The sequence below is a fragment of the Alligator mississippiensis genome, chromosome 7 (genome assembly GCF_030867095.1).
Source record: "Alligator mississippiensis isolate rAllMis1 chromosome 7, rAllMis1, whole genome shotgun sequence".
NCBI lineage: Eukaryota > Metazoa > Chordata > Crocodylia > Alligatoridae > Alligator > Alligator mississippiensis.
Window position 1 is genome coordinate 14,644,276 of NC_081830.1, and position 15,554 is coordinate 14,659,829.

Genomic DNA, 15,554 nt, shown 5'->3' on the forward strand with positions numbered 1-15,554 from the left:
TCAGCTAGACGTGAGGTGCCCCCAGGGAGGCACTCAGAGCTTGGTAGGTGGTTGGGCACAGTGAGGTGTGTGGCTCAGTGCAGGAGCACCTCCTACTGGCCCACCACACAAGGTAGTTAGCCATGTTAGCCTGAAGCTTAGGCAGAAGGCAGGGCAGTGTGGCAACTCATAGACTAACTCATTCAGAGAGGCATGAGCTTTTGTAGGCTACAGCCTGCTTCATTATGCACTACAAATATGAATAGCATCTGATGAAGTGGGCTGTAGCCTACAAAAGCCCATACTTCTCTGCCTTAGTCTCTAAGGTGACACACTGCCCTGCTTACTTCATTTATAGCTAGCCCGTACATTTCTGCACTGCACTGCAGCTAGCACTGGAGACGCACACTGCTACCTGCGTTGCTGTTTAATTTTATATATACTTTTTTGAGCTAAGAAGAAAGAAACCTGTGCCCACTCACTGCTAGAGCCACAGGACTGAATCTACAACAGATATTTATAAGAGGCCTGATCTATGAAGATGCTGATACCCTCAACTTCCATTGATTTCCACAGGACTTGAAACTGTTCCACGCCATATAGCTAAGGACAGGCATTACACATAAGCCAGCTTAAGTGATCAGAAGCTGGTTTAAACCTGTAGCAGAACAGATGTTCACTGCACATAAACCAGTTGGAAAATGGCTGAAACTGGTTTGAGATAAGTCTGATACTACATTCAACCCAGTTTAACTTAGTTGTCTCAAACCAGTTTATGCAATGTCTGTCCCAGACCCGTTGCTGGTATAAGATAAACCAGACACTCCCCAGCATCCCAGCATGCTCTCTGGACTGTGCCGGGAACTCTCCTATGCAGCAGGGCTGATCCCTCCCCTCTGCTTTCTGGCTGCAGCTCGGCTCAGAGCATCTGTCTGGCTTCTCCCTGCTAAGCAGGGAATATTCCCACCTCCCCTCTGTCTTATGCAGACACCTCAGCATTAGTTAGCAGACCACATGCTGGCTAAGGTCTGTGCTGTGGGAGATGACAGAAGCAGACAAGCTTTTGGGAACTAATCAACAAGTAGTTTAATTTCCTCCCTTGGAAGAGCTGTTTAAGAAGAGCTCCATTAGTTAATGGAGAGAGGCTTTGTTTTCTTAATGGTCTAATAAACACTGAGTTAGGTGTGATAAACACTCCCTGCCGGGCAGCTCAGGAGCAGGGGGAAATAATCCGTGTGTCCTGCCAGAGCCTGGCCATGCCTCCCTCAGCTCAGCTCTGTGGAAGTGAGGGAGGGCTGTTCTAGCCTGAGCCACTTCTGGGAGGTCTGTCTGATTTATCCACATGTCTCTTGTTAGGGCTTCTGGGACTTGTTCCCTAGAGCGCAGCTTACCTCTGAAGCATAGAATCAGAAACAAGCCTTGCTGGATTCATGCTTTTGAAAGCAAAAAAAAGTTTTGTTTTGATTCTTTAGTTTGATCACCTTTTATCTACTGTTTCCTACTTCTGGCCCAGGATACGTATCATCAGCAGTAGGCCTGTGCGAAGTGGCTAGTATTCACTTCGGATTTGACCGATTCGGGGGGCAGTGATTCTATTCAGTGATTTGAATCGGTGTCCCAAATCGATTCTGCCAAATCTGATTCAGAGATTTGTCTGCTGCCAAATTGGCCGAATCTCTGAACTGAACAGGCCCTATCCCCCACCTGCTCTCCCAGCCTCATCAGTGGCTGCCCCAGCTGCCCCAGGGTCCCAGCACCTTAAAAAAAAAAAAAAAAAAAGAAAGAAAAGAAAGAAGCCGTGCACTCACTGGCTCCTGCCAGGCTGGGGGGTGATTCCCACTGCCCCCCAATAACCCACGCTATGTGAGGGAAGCTCTGCCTTGAGCCTGCAGAGACTGCAAGAGCTGCTGGGGCAGCCAGTGTGTGCAGGGCTATTTTTTTTTTTTAAGTTTAGGTTAACCTCAAGGTTACTGTTTATTAAAAAAAGGCCCAGTGGATGCATTTACACAAGACACTACTGCACAGTGGTTATTGCATGTTTATTTAGTGCTTGTATAAGTTAAGTATTAAATAAATACACAGTAACCAGAGTTACTTCACAGTAGCACCAGGAAACACCTTTTATGTGATGCTACTGTGCAGTAGCCTCATACTACAGTAAACTTCACCGGTGCACTAGGCTGGGCGATATGCCAGACTTCAGATCCTCAAGGTGCCAGTAGACCTGGGGTCTCCCTCGGGTACAGAGACATGAATCAAAAAGAAGGCATATATACATATATATATTATCAATAGAGAATAATACAACCAATCATTTGAATACAATCTAGCAATGTAACCATAACTGAATCGTGCCAACAATGCTAGAGCACTTTTCAATGTCCTAGCCCTCTAAACACTAGACCTTAAGGCTTTGGTGGAAAATGATGTGCTCTAACATATAGTTCAATGAGAATCTGTTCTTCAGTGGTATGCCTTCCTCAGCCTTGAATCATTGCTTTTGCCATTTGGAAAAAAAAACCTGTTTCTGTATAAGAAATAAACATGTCCACATAACCAAATCTACATGAATGTTTTCCTTGGGCACCTTCGTCCTTGTGGAGCAAAAGAGGCTTGTTTCATGGCTTACTGTGGGTCCAAATTGACTGAGCTTCCTAATGTCTGTAGTTCTCATCCTTGCCCTGAAACCTTGCACTCAGAGCCTGGAGGGGAAAAAAAAAGATGAAGGAGCACTTGGGCAGATGTGAGCAAGGAAGCATGTTCTCAGATGGAAAGAGGAAGCACTTTGCCATACCGAGTTTCATAGTTTCATAGTTGGTCAGGTCAGAAGGGACCTGAGGAGATCATCTAGTCCAACCCCCTGCCATGGCAGGAAAGCGTATTGGGGTCAAACGACCGTGGCCAGATGTTTGTCCAGCCTTTTTTTAAAGCTCCCCAGGGTAGGAGCCAGCACCATTTCTTTTGGAAGTTGGTTCCAGATCCCAGCCGCCCTGAAAGTGAAATAGTGCTTCCTAATGTCTAGCCTGAAACTACCCTCCACTAGCTTGTGTCCATTGTTTCTTGTAACTCCTGGGATTGCTTGGGGGAACAGGGACTCTCCCAATGCCTGCTGGTCCCCCTTAACTAGTTTATGGACTGCCACTAGATCCCCCCTCAGCCTTCTCTCGTGGAGGCTGAACAGGTTCAGGTCCCTTAGCCTCTCCTCAAAGGGCCTGCCCTGCTGCCCCCTGATCATGCGGGTGGCCCTCCTTTAGACCCTCTCAATGCTGTCCACATCCTTCCTGAAGTGCGGCGCCCAGAACTGGACACAGTACTCCAGCTGTGGCCTGACCAGTGTCGCACAGAGGGGGAGGATCACCTCCTTGGACCTGCTTGAGATGCATCTGTGGATGCATAACAAGGTGTGGTTGGCCTTCCTGACCGCGTCCCCACACTGTCGGCCCATGTTCATTGTGGCATCAGTGATGACTCCAAGATCCTTTTCTGCCTCTGCACTGGCGACAAGGGAGTTGCCCAGCCTGTAGGTCTGCTGCTGGTTCTTCCTCCCCAAGTCCAGTACCCTGCACTTGTCAGTGTTGAACCCCATCCTGTTCTCTTCGGCCCACCCCTGTGATCTGTCTAGATATGCTTGCAGCCTGTTCCTTCCTACTAGCATACCCACTTCCCCCCACTTCTTAGTGTCATCTGCGAATTTGAACAGGGTGCTTTCTACCCCCTCGCCCAAGTCACTGATGAAGATGTTGAATAGTGCGGGCCTGAGGACCGAGCTCTGGGAACCCCACTGCCCACATCCCTCCAGGTCGAATAAGACCTGTCCATGACCACTCTCTGAGTATGGCTCTCCAGCCAGTTAGTGACCCATCTGACGGTGTAGGCGTCAACACCACTGCCTCCTAGTTTCTTACTGAGTATGGGGTGAGAGACCATGTCAAAGGCCTTCTTGAAGTCCAGAAAGACTATATGCACCGCGACACTTGCGTCCAAGGACTTGGTGACCTGGTCGTAGAAGACCACCAGGTTGGTTTGACAAGACCTGCTCCTAATGAACCCATGCTGGTTGCCCCTGAGCATAACTTCCCCTGCTGGCCCTTCCTGGACATGTGCCAGGGTAATTCTTTCGAAAAGCTTTCCCAGCTTTCCCAGAGGTAAGACTCACGGGCCTATAGTTTCCCGGGTCCTCCTTCCTCCCTTTCTTGAAGATGGGGACCACATTGGACCTTTTCCAGCCCTCTGGCACATTGTCCAAGCACCATGAGTGCTCATAGAGCTGTGCCAGAGGTCCCGCAATGACTCCTGCTAGTTCCTTCAGCACTCTGGGGTGGAGATCATCAGGACCTGCAGATTTAAATACATCTAGTCCCTCCAGAAGTTCCCTGACAAGGTCCTCATTAACCCTAGGCCTGGGTGTGTCTCACCCACAGGGCCCTTGGGGGTACCAGTGGGGGAGATATCTGGGTCCCTCCTCATAAATACGGAGGCAAAGAAATTGTTGAATATGTCAGCTTTACCGTCAGATGAGATGGCCAGATTTCCTAGCGTGTCCTGCAGAGGCCCCACGTTACCTGGCACCTTCTTTTGCCCCCCTATGTATTTGAAAAAGGACTTCTTTTTGTCCTTGATCTGGGTCGCTAGTCCCAGCTCCATTTTCGCCTTGGCCTTCCTGCCCGCCCCCCTACATTCCTGAGCTACCGAAGTATAGCCCTCTCTTGTGATGGCCCCTCCCTTCCAACAGGTGTACGCCTCCTTTTTTTTTTGGAGACATTCCCAGATGCTTTTGGTGAGCCATGGGGGCCTTTGAGCCCTCTTGCCCCCTTTGGTTCTTGTAGGGATTACTTCCCTTTGAGCTTGGAGGATCGTCTCTTTAAGGAAGGTTTAGATAGGATATTGCTGTATTCAAAACTTAATGATGGTAGTTAATACATGGGCTACTTCCCCAAAGTTTAATATGATCAGTAGTAAAGCTGATCAGGAAATTTCCCTTCAAACCCTTTTTGTTTGGAAAGTGCTGTGTTAGTATAACCAGTATAACCAAAGAAGTTCACAAAACCTTAGTCATGTCAACTCGAGTTCCAGCCGTTCACACATACATGAATGACCAGGAGGACTAGTACCCATCTGTCTGTCTACCCTCCAAAAGGAAAAAGAAAATAAAAGAGATTGTGTAATAAGACATAGAGTAACTCTACTGTCTCAGTGTCCATTCACTTGCAGTTGACTATGTATTCATGGTGCAATTACTGTGATAATAATTATAAAATCATAGGGTTAGAAGGGACCTCAAGGATCATGTGGTCCACCCTGTTGCACAAATGCAAGAACAGTACTCCTAAATCATTCATAAGCAATGACTATCCTCTTTTTGAAAACCTGAAGTGAAGGAAACTCCACAACGTCCCTGGGCAGCCTATCCCACATCCACACTGGTCTAGAAACAAGGGTGCTTTCCCCCCTGAAATCTAATCTAAATCTTCTTTACTGTTATCTGAAGCTTGATGTCCTTCCCTACTCAACAAGGGAGAACAATTGTTCACCCTCTTCTTTATGGCAGTGTTTCAGCTGTTTCAAGACTGCTCTGATCTGCCTCTTAATGATCTTTTCTGCAAGCTAAATATGCCTACTTCTCTCCATCTCTCCTTAACGTGGCTTGCCTTCCAACCATTTATCACTTTTGTCACCTATCTCTGAACCTTTCTAACTTCTTCATATTTCTTCTTAAGATGTGAATCCCAGAAATTCACACACTAGTTTAGGTGAAGCCAAGCTAGCGCCATGTAGAGTGGTACTATCACCTCCCATGTTTTACATCTTACTTAGCAAGATTTCGGGTTTCAAAACCCTTCATCAGACTGGGAAAGCATCTTCAGTTTGTGTGTGCTCTTCCTAGTTTTTAAACTCGAATGCTTTCTAAGAAAAAAAAAATTCCAACTATTTAAATTGGTCTAATAAAAGGTATCAGATTCACTCAAACAACCTTGTCTGTAGAGCTGTGTGAAGTTTCGCCAGGAATTTTGTTTCAACGCTGGTTTGACCCATTTCAACCTCAAAACAGAGAAGTTGAAACAAAACAGGCAGCCTTGAAACAGTGTTGAAACAAAATGGGGCAGGTCGAAACGTTTCGAGTTTCGGCCGTGAAGCTGCGACTTGCCTCCAATGGCTTGCCTGCAGGGAAAGAGAAAGTAAAGTAAGGAGAGGGATGGGGGAAGGAGTGCTCTTATTACTGACTGTATAGTGGCCCTTCCCTTAGGTCCCTTCCAATCCCAGTGCTCTGGGGGGGGATGAAAAAACTGCATAAAAGCCAGGATTTTTTGAACTGCCCTGCCTTCTGCCTTGGGTGACGTACTGAGCGTCTGTTCTAGCAGCTCACCATCAGACCACTATGGCTAGCAGCACTTATTTTATAAAGGATTCCTTGCTTGCTACCCTACCAAGAGGGATTTCACAATACCATTTTTCTTCTAGGTGCTTTTATTTTAGTATTATATTCATTGATTTATTCTTTTGAATTTTATATTTATATTGGAGAGGATTACTATAGAATTTAATTTATATAGGAAGGGCAATAAGTTTCTATTTTATTTCTATACATTTAAAGCTTTGCAGGATACCATCCATCATAAATTCTATAATGTATATAGGGAGAATTATATATTTATATTTGTTTTTATACATTCATTCTTTGCACCGCACCTATACTATTGAATTTATATAGGGAGAAAGATATATTTCTATCCATTTCATAAATTTCTTCACTGCACTACACCTATGTTTTTTAATTTATATATGGAGACAGATATTTCTAGTTGTTTGTATATATTCTTAATTGTACCATGCCTACATTTTTTAAGGTATATACAGAGATGGATATATTTCTAGTTTGTATACATTCTTCACTGCAGCACACCTACCTTTTTAATTTATATAGGAAGGCAAATACATTTATACATCTGTAGAAAAGGAAGACACGAAACACCATGAAGCATGGTGGAAAGGCAGGTGGCCACATTGGCCAGCCTTCAGGGAGGGGCAGAAGAGCGGGTAGAGGGAGAGCTGTAAGTTCCCCCCCCACCAAACTGAGATGCAGCCCCTTTCCTCAGCTAAAGGGGATGAGGCTACTACAAGGAGAGGGGAGCACTGCCACTGCCTGTGCCCGAGACTGCATCCCCTCCACGCGCATCAGTCATAACCTGCCCACCCCGACCATGACGACAACCACAACCAGCTGCACCAGCACAGCAGCCTACTCCACCCCTATTTCACTTCCCATGCTGAGCCTTTCAGTGCCAGAAGAAGAGCTGGAGCTGGATCTGGATCTCAGTGCCCTAGCAAGGGAAATTATGGGGAAGGAGTGGGAATCACCTGAGTTTGTGCTCGTCACCCCTCGAGTTTCCATTTCAGCCAGGTCTCTTTCCCCAGAAGGCACTCTGAAGGAGGTTGATGTACAGGTGAAGGCAAGTGGCTCAGCTGAGCCCGCTCCTTCTCTTGCTGTGCCTCTGCCTGCTGGGGGGGGGGGGAGGGGGGGGATAGTGCAGCAGCATCCACAGATGCACCTGCACCCCAGAAGCGAGCAGGTAGTCTGGTCTGGGATCATGTTGATCTGGCAGATGATCCCACGTATGCTATCTGCCTGCACTGCCAACCCAAAACGAGCCAAGGCAAGGGAACAAAACATATGAGCACCACGGGGATGCTGATGCATTTCTTCAGGCACCACCCCTTTGCCCTTGCTCTTCCTCAGCATGGCACCAGTGGGAGTGTGCCCAAAGGGAAGTCCCCCACTCAATCCAAAGCCCCATCCCCCCAAAGCAGAGGCAGGCCACCCTGGGACAGTGGGGGAAAGGAGGACTGAGAGCATTGGGGAAATGCTTGTTGTCGATGGGCAGCCATTCTCTCTAGTTGAGCAGCCAGGGTTCAAGCAGATCATGGCTCTTGTGGTCCCATCATACAAAGTGCCTGCATGTACCACCTTCAGTAGGACAGTGTTGCCATACCTGCATGAGGCATACACAGAGTACTTGAGGAGGAGCTGCACAAAGCAGGTCCGCAGGTGGCCTTACATTTCACCTCGGACATCTGAGTGGGCTCTCCTGCAGGCCAAAGTGATAGATAAGTCCCACACAGCAACAGAGATCATAGGGTCCATGAGCCACTTCCTGCAGGGCTGGCTCACTGGGGAGGGAGAGCTCACTTGTGGGTTTGTGGTCACTGACAATGGGGCCAGTATGGTCAAGGTGCTCTGTGATGTCAACTTAGTTGACATCCCCTGTGTGGCACACAAGTTGCACCTTGTTATCAGGGATGCCTTGGAGGGGGACAGGGCTGCTGGCAATGGCACTGCCACTACCTGCAAGCTCACTTCAAAATGCAGGAAGATGGCAGGCTACATCCACTGGAGCATTAAGGTGGGAAAGATGCTGCAGGATAAACATAAAGAGCTGAACATCCCACATCACAAAATCATGCAGGATGGGGAGACTCAGTGGAACGCCACATACCTAATGCTCGAGAGGCTGGTGGAGCAACAGAAGGACTTACATGAGATGGCCTTGCTCAGGGAGATCGGGATCAGTGCTTCCTGAACAGAGCTAAGTGGGATACCATATCCAAGATCTTGGTGGTCCTCAAGCCCTTCCTCGAGACCACCAAGAGTCTCAGCGCTGCTGATGCTCTCCTTAGCCAGGTGATCACCATAGTGAGGGAATTTGAGAGCCAAATGGAGAGCTTCCAGGGGATCAGTGTTCCTGGCTGGGGCAAGCCACTGTCACCAGACATGCAGGCACTGGTGAGGCAGTTGGAGGAGGTCATCAGGAAATGGCTTGATCCCTTGCAGTACAGTACAGTCCATGTGCTGGCCACCATGTGTGACCCAAGGGTGAAGGGCACCATATGCGGTGGCCAAGTGCTGAATCAGTGGATGGAGGTGCTGGTAAAGGAAGTCAGGGAGGCAGAATGGCAGAGGCAGGGGGATGTGGAACAGGCGGATCCACCGTCTCATGCTAGCACACCATCCATAGTTTCATAGTAGCTCGGGTCAGGAGGGACCTGAACAGATCATCTCCCCTGACCCCCCGCCACAGGCAGAAATGAGTGCTGGGTTCACAAGACCCCAGGAAGGTGATCCTCCAACCTCCTCTTGAATTTGCCCACGGTAGGGGCGAGGTCCACTTCTATGGGAAGTTGGTTCCAGATTTTGGCCACCCTAACTGTAAAATATTGCCTTCTGATCTCCAACCTAAACCTATTCTCCATCAGCTTATGACCATTGTTCCTCGTCACCCCAGGTGGTGCTGGGGAAAAAAGGGCTCTATCTATTTGCTGTTGATCTCCCCGATGAGCTTGTAGGCAGCCACTAGGTCCCCATTTGGCCTCCTCTTGCCGAGGCTGAACAGGTTCAGGTCCTTCAGTCTCTCCTTGTAGGGCCAGTCCTGCTGCCCTCTCACCAAGCGGGTGGCCCTCCTCTGCACCCTCTCCAGGCTGTCCACATCCCTCTTAAACTGCGGTGCCCAGTACTGGACGCAGTACTCCAAATGCGGCCTGACCAAAGTCGCATAGAGGGGGAGTATCACCTCTCTGGACCGGCTTGAGATGCACCTTTGGATGCATGACAAGGTATGGCTGGCCTTGCTGGCTGCGGTCTGGCATTGGCGGCTCATGTTCATCTTGGAGTCAATAATGACTCCAAGATCCCTTTCTGCCTCTGTGTTTTCAAGAAGGGAACTCCCCAGCCTGTATGTATGCTGTGGATTCCTTTTCCTAAGATGCAGCACCCTGCATTTGTCTACATTGAACCCCATCCTAGTCTCGTTTGCCCACTTTTGCAGTCTGTCTAAACCTAGTTGCAGCCTCTCTTTCCCTTCAAGTGTGTCCACCTCGCCCCACATCTTAGTATCATCAGCAAATTTGGACAGTGTGCTTTCCACCCCCTCGTCCAAGTTGCTGATGAAGATGTTAAACAGTGCGGGCCGGAGGACTGACCCCTAGGGTACCCCACTGCTCACATCTTGATAGGTTGAGTACAACCCATCCACCGCTACTCTCTGGGTGCGCCCCATCAGCCATTTTTTTACCTATCCAACTGTGCAGGCATCAATGCCACAGTCAATTTATTGATGAGGATGGGGTGAGAGACAGTGTCAAATGCCTTCTTAAAGTCCAGAAAGACTACTTCCATGGCGACACCATCATCCAAGGATTTAGTTACCTAGTCATAAAAGGAAATCAGGTTGGTCTGGCAGGACCTGCCTTTGGTGAAACCATGTTGATTGCCCTGAGCATGATCTCCCTTGCTGGCCCCCCACAGATGTGCTCTTTAATGATTCTCTCCAAGATCTTCCCGAGCACTGAGGTGAGGCTTACAGACCTATAGTTACTCGGGTCCTCCTTCTTCCCTTTCTTGAAAATTGGGACCACATTAGCCAGTTTCCAATCCCCCGGCTGTGCGCCAGTCTTGTCCTCCACCACAGGTGCTGCCAATATGGGCTAAGGGCCTGGCTTCTATGGTGGGGTCTAGAGCTACCAGACCCCAGCATCAGGCAGGGAGCACTCCCACCTTGGTGGCTGCCTATCTTGCCAAGGACATGGAGCTGCTCCTATGCGACCCTTTGGCCTACTGGGCAAGCCGCAGCCAGGTGTGGTTGGACCTGGCCAGAGTTGCCCAGAAACACCTGTCCTGTCCACCGACCAGTGTGCTGAGCAAAAGGGTGAGCTTGGAGGTATGGGATGGGGCTATGGGGAAGGGAGAGGCCCCAGGTACTGGGCATGACCACTAAAACTGCACCCTACCAGGGTAGGGAGGCCTGGTTAGACTGCTGGCAGTTGCAGCAGCCCTGTAAGTGCCATGCCCAATTTTCCCCCAGTGAAAGGCAGGTGGGAGGTGCCATAACCTCCAGCTAATGCACACAGGCATGCAGTCCTGGCTGGGAAATGCCCAGACCTTGCTTTAAGGCAGTTCATGGGCTAAATTTTGGAACTCTGGACTCTAAAACCAATCATTATTCAAACCTAAAACCTAGTCAGATCATTGTACTCAGTCACAAGTCGTCCTTCATAAGTCACAGGGTCTGCCTACACATGCAATTAATGCAATTTGGGTTTAGTGCTCAGTAATGTCCTGTGCAATGAGCCAGCCCTGGGATGTTGTCTACACCTGCATCCATTTGGAAGAGATCTCTTCCTTACAGGAGGAGCCTGCTCCTTATGGGAGTGGGCTATTGCTTTGCTCAACTTGGCCACACGCACCAGCCTGAGCTACGTCATCCCTGTCTTTGGGGTGGTGAAGGCAACTGCTGAGGAGGCTGTCCTGGAGGTCTGTGGTGTCCTCCAGGACATCCTTGTAACAGGGCTGGGCCCTCATGCTACGGGTGTGAGAGCGCCTGAACAGCCCCACACCCGTGAGGACTTATCCCAAGCCCTGCCCTTGAGGTCTGTCCTGTGTCACAAGGGTCTAAAATAAAGCAGGGCAGGCACGAGACACGTAAGTACATGGCTCGTTGGTCTAGGGGCATGATTCCTGCTTTGGGTGCAGGAGGTCCCGGGTTCAACTCCCGGACGAGCCCTGCTTAGCCCCCTTGGTGTGCTGAGTGGTCCCTTTTATCCAGCTGCAGAGGCAGGTGGGGCCATTTCCAGTTGTTGCTGGACAGGATTATCTCACAAAGCCACCAATCGGTCCCTCCATGAGGAACTGGGAGCTGGGAATAAGATACTGGGACTGAGGAACAGGGATTCAGGGACTGGGAAGTGGGGAGAAGGAACCAAGTGGAGGCTCGTGTGTGTAATGCAGCGCTGGAGTGGCGATGCGGGGCAGCTGCGGGTCCCCGGGGCTGGCAGCGCTGCAGGGGAGCGGGGATCGCCCACCCAGCAAAACCTCCTCCTCCTTGCCCATCTCCTTGGCTCCCCAAGCCGCTGGGGAAGAGTGGCCATCGTGGCATCAAGCAGGGCCATGTGGGTTTTCAGAAGGCAGGGCCTGGTGCAACTACACCCGTCTTGAGCCGGGGCCCTCGTTCCCACTTGGGTCGTTCCTGCCCACCCCAAGCCTGACCTCCCAGTGCATCTCTTGGGGCTACCGGCCACTGGCATTTTGCCTCCCCTTCAAGTCCTGCCTGGCTGCACAGGACCTTCTGGCCTTCTGCCCAAAGGGGAGAGCAACTCTTCAGAGCTTGCCATGGTGGGAAGAGCCACCAAGGAAAGACAGCTTGGAAGCCTGAGCTCGGACATCCGGCAGCGCTTCCATGGCACAAGAGGGGCCCCGTGTCGCAGGGTCTGAAATGCAGCAGGGCAGGGTTAGCGCTTGTAGGTATCTGGCTCGTTGGTCTAGGGGCATGATTCCCACTTAGGGTGTGGGAGGTCCTGGGTTCAACTCCCAGACGAGCCCTGCTTAGCACTGTGCCTGCACCACTTGTCCTTGGAGCCTGGTGTGCTGAGCAGCGCTTTTATCTAGCTCCAGAGGCAGGTGAGGCCATTTCCCTGGTGCAGCTGGTGCGTGGCCCAGAGCAGGGAGATTTAGACACCTCCTTGCTCCCCCCAAAATCATAGTATTGGGTGACGGTGGCCATCGAGGCATCAAGTTGGGCCGCGGGGGTTTTCAGAAGGCAGTGCCTGCCACCGGGACAGGTGAGTACTTTTGTGTGGGTGAGGGAGCTGTCGTCTGAGAAGAATGTCCTTGAGCAAGGCGTCTTCAGGGCACAGTTCGGTTGGTGCAGAACCCGCGGTGTGGAGATGTGGCAGGCGGTACCTGTGCCAGGGGCTGGAGCCCAGTTGGAGGGGCCGTGTGCAAGCTCCACCACGCGGTGAAGCCGATAGAAATGCTTGGCTGCTACCGTTGTCACTTGCTCGCTGGCCTGCTTGACGGTCTTGAGCCGAGAGGGATGCTCTTTCTTTCCTAGAAGCGGTGTCACTCAGCTGGTAGAGCATTGGCTGCCCAGTTTGAAGTTCCCTGGTTGAGGTCGTTCTTGTGGCAAGGTGTGTGGCCTTGTTACCTGGTGTGGTGTGTGAAGAGGAGAAGAGGGAAGGAGAAGAGGAGAAGCTTGTGAGTTGGGCCAGGAGGCAGGAGGTCACAGCTTCTGCAGCCCGGCTCCCCGCTGCTGCCTGCCTGCCTGCTGTGGGCTTGGGCACGGGAGGCTGGTTCCCCGTTGCTGCATGCACGCCCAGGGGGCAGGGGGAACCCGTGCCCGCCAGATCTGAGCGCAGGGCAGGTTGTGTCCTTGGGCGGGGGGGGGGGGGTGGCAGCTCTCTGGCTCTGCACGCACTCCCCGGGAGGCAGGGGGGACCTGCACCCCCCAGATCTATCGACATGGTGGGCACAGCCTGCGGGCTCAGGCTCCCACCCTGCTCCCCTACCCTGGGACCGCCGCAGCCCAGTGGGCACGACTCAGCATGGCAGGGAACAGTGGGGCAGCCCCAGCCCCCGCCTTCCCCAACTACCCCTATCTCCCCTTCCCTCCCTATGGGGGCTCAATACCGCCCCTTCCTACACCCCCCATCAGGACCTGCTTTCTGGGCTGCCTGGGGCCATGTGCTTGTACCGCCCTCCTCCAGCTCCTTGCCAGCTCTGGGCAAATTTGAACTGTGCCAGCCTGCAGGGAGCTCATGGCAAAACTGCAAAATTCACGGGCTTCCATTTCTTTCCGAGGGAAATGGAAAACCCTGATCATCAGGCTCCTGTAGGGACACAAAGAAGCCAAACTGATGTCCTGACATAAACCCTGAATGACACTGCTGAAATTCCCGTGATTTTAACCTCTAGAGGGGAGGCCCTGTGGCTTAGTTGGCTAAAGCGCCTGTCTAGTAAACAGGAGATCCTGGGTTCAAATCCCAGCAAGGCCTGCTTTGTTACATTTGGCATGGCTCTGTAGCTCAGGGTGTAGAGGCCTGGGCTTGGGAGTTTAAATCTCACTATTTCCTTGCTTTAAGGCAGTTCATGGGCTAAATTTTGGAACTCTGGACTCTAAAACCAATCATTATTCAAACCTAAAACCTAGTCAGATCATTGTACTCAGTCACAAGTCGTCCTTCATAAGTCACAGGGTCTGCCTACACATGCAATTAATGCAATTTGGGTTTAGTGCTCAGTAATGTCCTGTGCGAATGAGCCAGCCCTGGGATGTTGTCTACACCTGCATCCATTTGGAAGAGATCTCTTCCTTACAGGAGGAGCCTGCTCCTTATGGGAGTGGGCTATTGCTTTGCTCAACTTGGCCACACGCACCAGCCTGAGCTACGTCATCCCTGTCTTTGGGGTGGTGAAGGCAACTGCTGAGGAGGCTGTCCTGGAGGTCTGTGGTGTCCTCCAGGACATCCTTGTAACAGGGCTGGGCCCTCATGCTACGGGTGTGAGAGCGCCTGAACAGCCCCACACCCGTGAGGACTTATCCCAAGCCCTGCCCTTGAGGTCTGTCCTGTGTCACAAGGGTCTAAAATAAAGCAGGGCAGGCACGAGACACGTAAGTACATGGCTCGTTGGTCTAGGGGCATGATTCCTGCTTTGGGTGCAGGAGGTCCCGGGTTCAACTCCCGGACGAGCCCTGCTTAGCCCCCTTGGTGTGCTGAGTGGTCCCTTTTATCCAGCTGCAGAGGCAGGTGGGGCCATTTCCAGTTGTTGCTGGACAGGATTATCTCACAAAGCCACCAATCGGTCCCTCCATGAGGAACTGGGAGCTGGGAATAAGATACTGGGACTGAGGAACAGGGATTCAGGGACTGGGAAGTGGGGAGAAGGAACCAAGTGGAGGCTCGTGTGTGTAATGCAGCGCTGGAGTGGCGATGCGGGGCAGCTGCGGGTCCCCGGGGCTGGCAGCGCTGCAGGGGAGCGGGGATCGCCCACCCAGCAAAACCTCCTCCTCCTTGCCCATCTCCTTGGCTCCCCAAGCCGCTGGGGAAGAGTGGCCATCGTGGCATCAAGCAGGGCCATGTGGGTTTTCAGAAGGCAGGGCCTGGTGCAACTACACCCGTCTTGAGCCGGGGCCCTCGTTCCCACTTGGGTCGTTCCTGCCCACCCCAAGCCTGACCTCCCAGTGCATCTCTTGGGGCTACCGGCCACTGGCATTTTGCCTCCCCTTCAAGTCCTGCCTGGCTGCACAGGACCTTCTGGCCTTCTGCCCAAAGGGGAGAGCAACTCTTCAGAGCTTGCCATGGTGGGAAGAGCCACCAAGGAAAGACAGCTTGGAAGCCTGAGCTCGGACATCCGGCAGCGCTTCCATGGCACAAGAGGGGCCCCGTGTCGCAGGGTCTGAAATGCAGCAGGGCAGGGTTAGCGCTTGTAGGTATCTGGCTCGTTGGTCTAGGGGCATGATTCCCACTTAGGGTGTGGGAGGTCCTGGGTTCAACTCCCAGACGAGCCCTGCTTAGCACTGTGCCTGCACCACTTGTCCTTGGAGCCTGGTGTGCTGAGCAGCGCTTTTATCTAGCTCCAGAGGCAGGTGAGGCCATTTCCCTGGTGCAGCTGGTGCGTGGCCCAGAGCAGGGAGATTTAGACACCTCCTTGCTCCCCCCAAAATCATAGTATTGGGTGACGGTGGCCATCGAGGCATCAAGTTGGGCCGCGGGGGTTTTCAGAAGGCAGTGCCTGCCACCGGGACAGGTGA

The 15,554-nt window shown here is 51.6% G+C and overlaps 5 non-coding genes across 5 annotated transcripts; all 5 read left to right on the forward strand.

Annotated features, from left to right (window-relative positions):
• The first annotated feature begins 11,459 nt into the window (after positions 1-11,459).
• TRNAP-UGG (transfer RNA proline (anticodon UGG)) lies at positions 11,460-11,531 on the forward strand. Its single transcript has one exon. It is a non-coding gene; the product is annotated as a tRNA-Pro (tRNA).
• Positions 11,532-12,274: 743 nt separating this feature from the next.
• TRNAP-AGG (transfer RNA proline (anticodon AGG)) lies at positions 12,275-12,346 on the forward strand. Its single transcript has one exon. It is a non-coding gene; the product is annotated as a tRNA-Pro (tRNA).
• Positions 12,347-13,723: 1,377 nt separating this feature from the next.
• On the forward strand, positions 13,724-13,797 carry TRNAT-AGU (transfer RNA threonine (anticodon AGU)). The gene has a single exon. It is a non-coding gene; the product is annotated as a tRNA-Thr (tRNA).
• Positions 13,798-14,424: 627 nt separating this feature from the next.
• TRNAP-UGG (transfer RNA proline (anticodon UGG)) lies at positions 14,425-14,496 on the forward strand. The gene has a single exon. It is a non-coding gene; the product is annotated as a tRNA-Pro (tRNA).
• Positions 14,497-15,239: 743 nt separating this feature from the next.
• On the forward strand, positions 15,240-15,311 carry TRNAP-AGG (transfer RNA proline (anticodon AGG)). The gene has a single exon. It is a non-coding gene; the product is annotated as a tRNA-Pro (tRNA).
• The last annotated feature ends 243 nt before the right edge of the window (positions 15,312-15,554 follow it).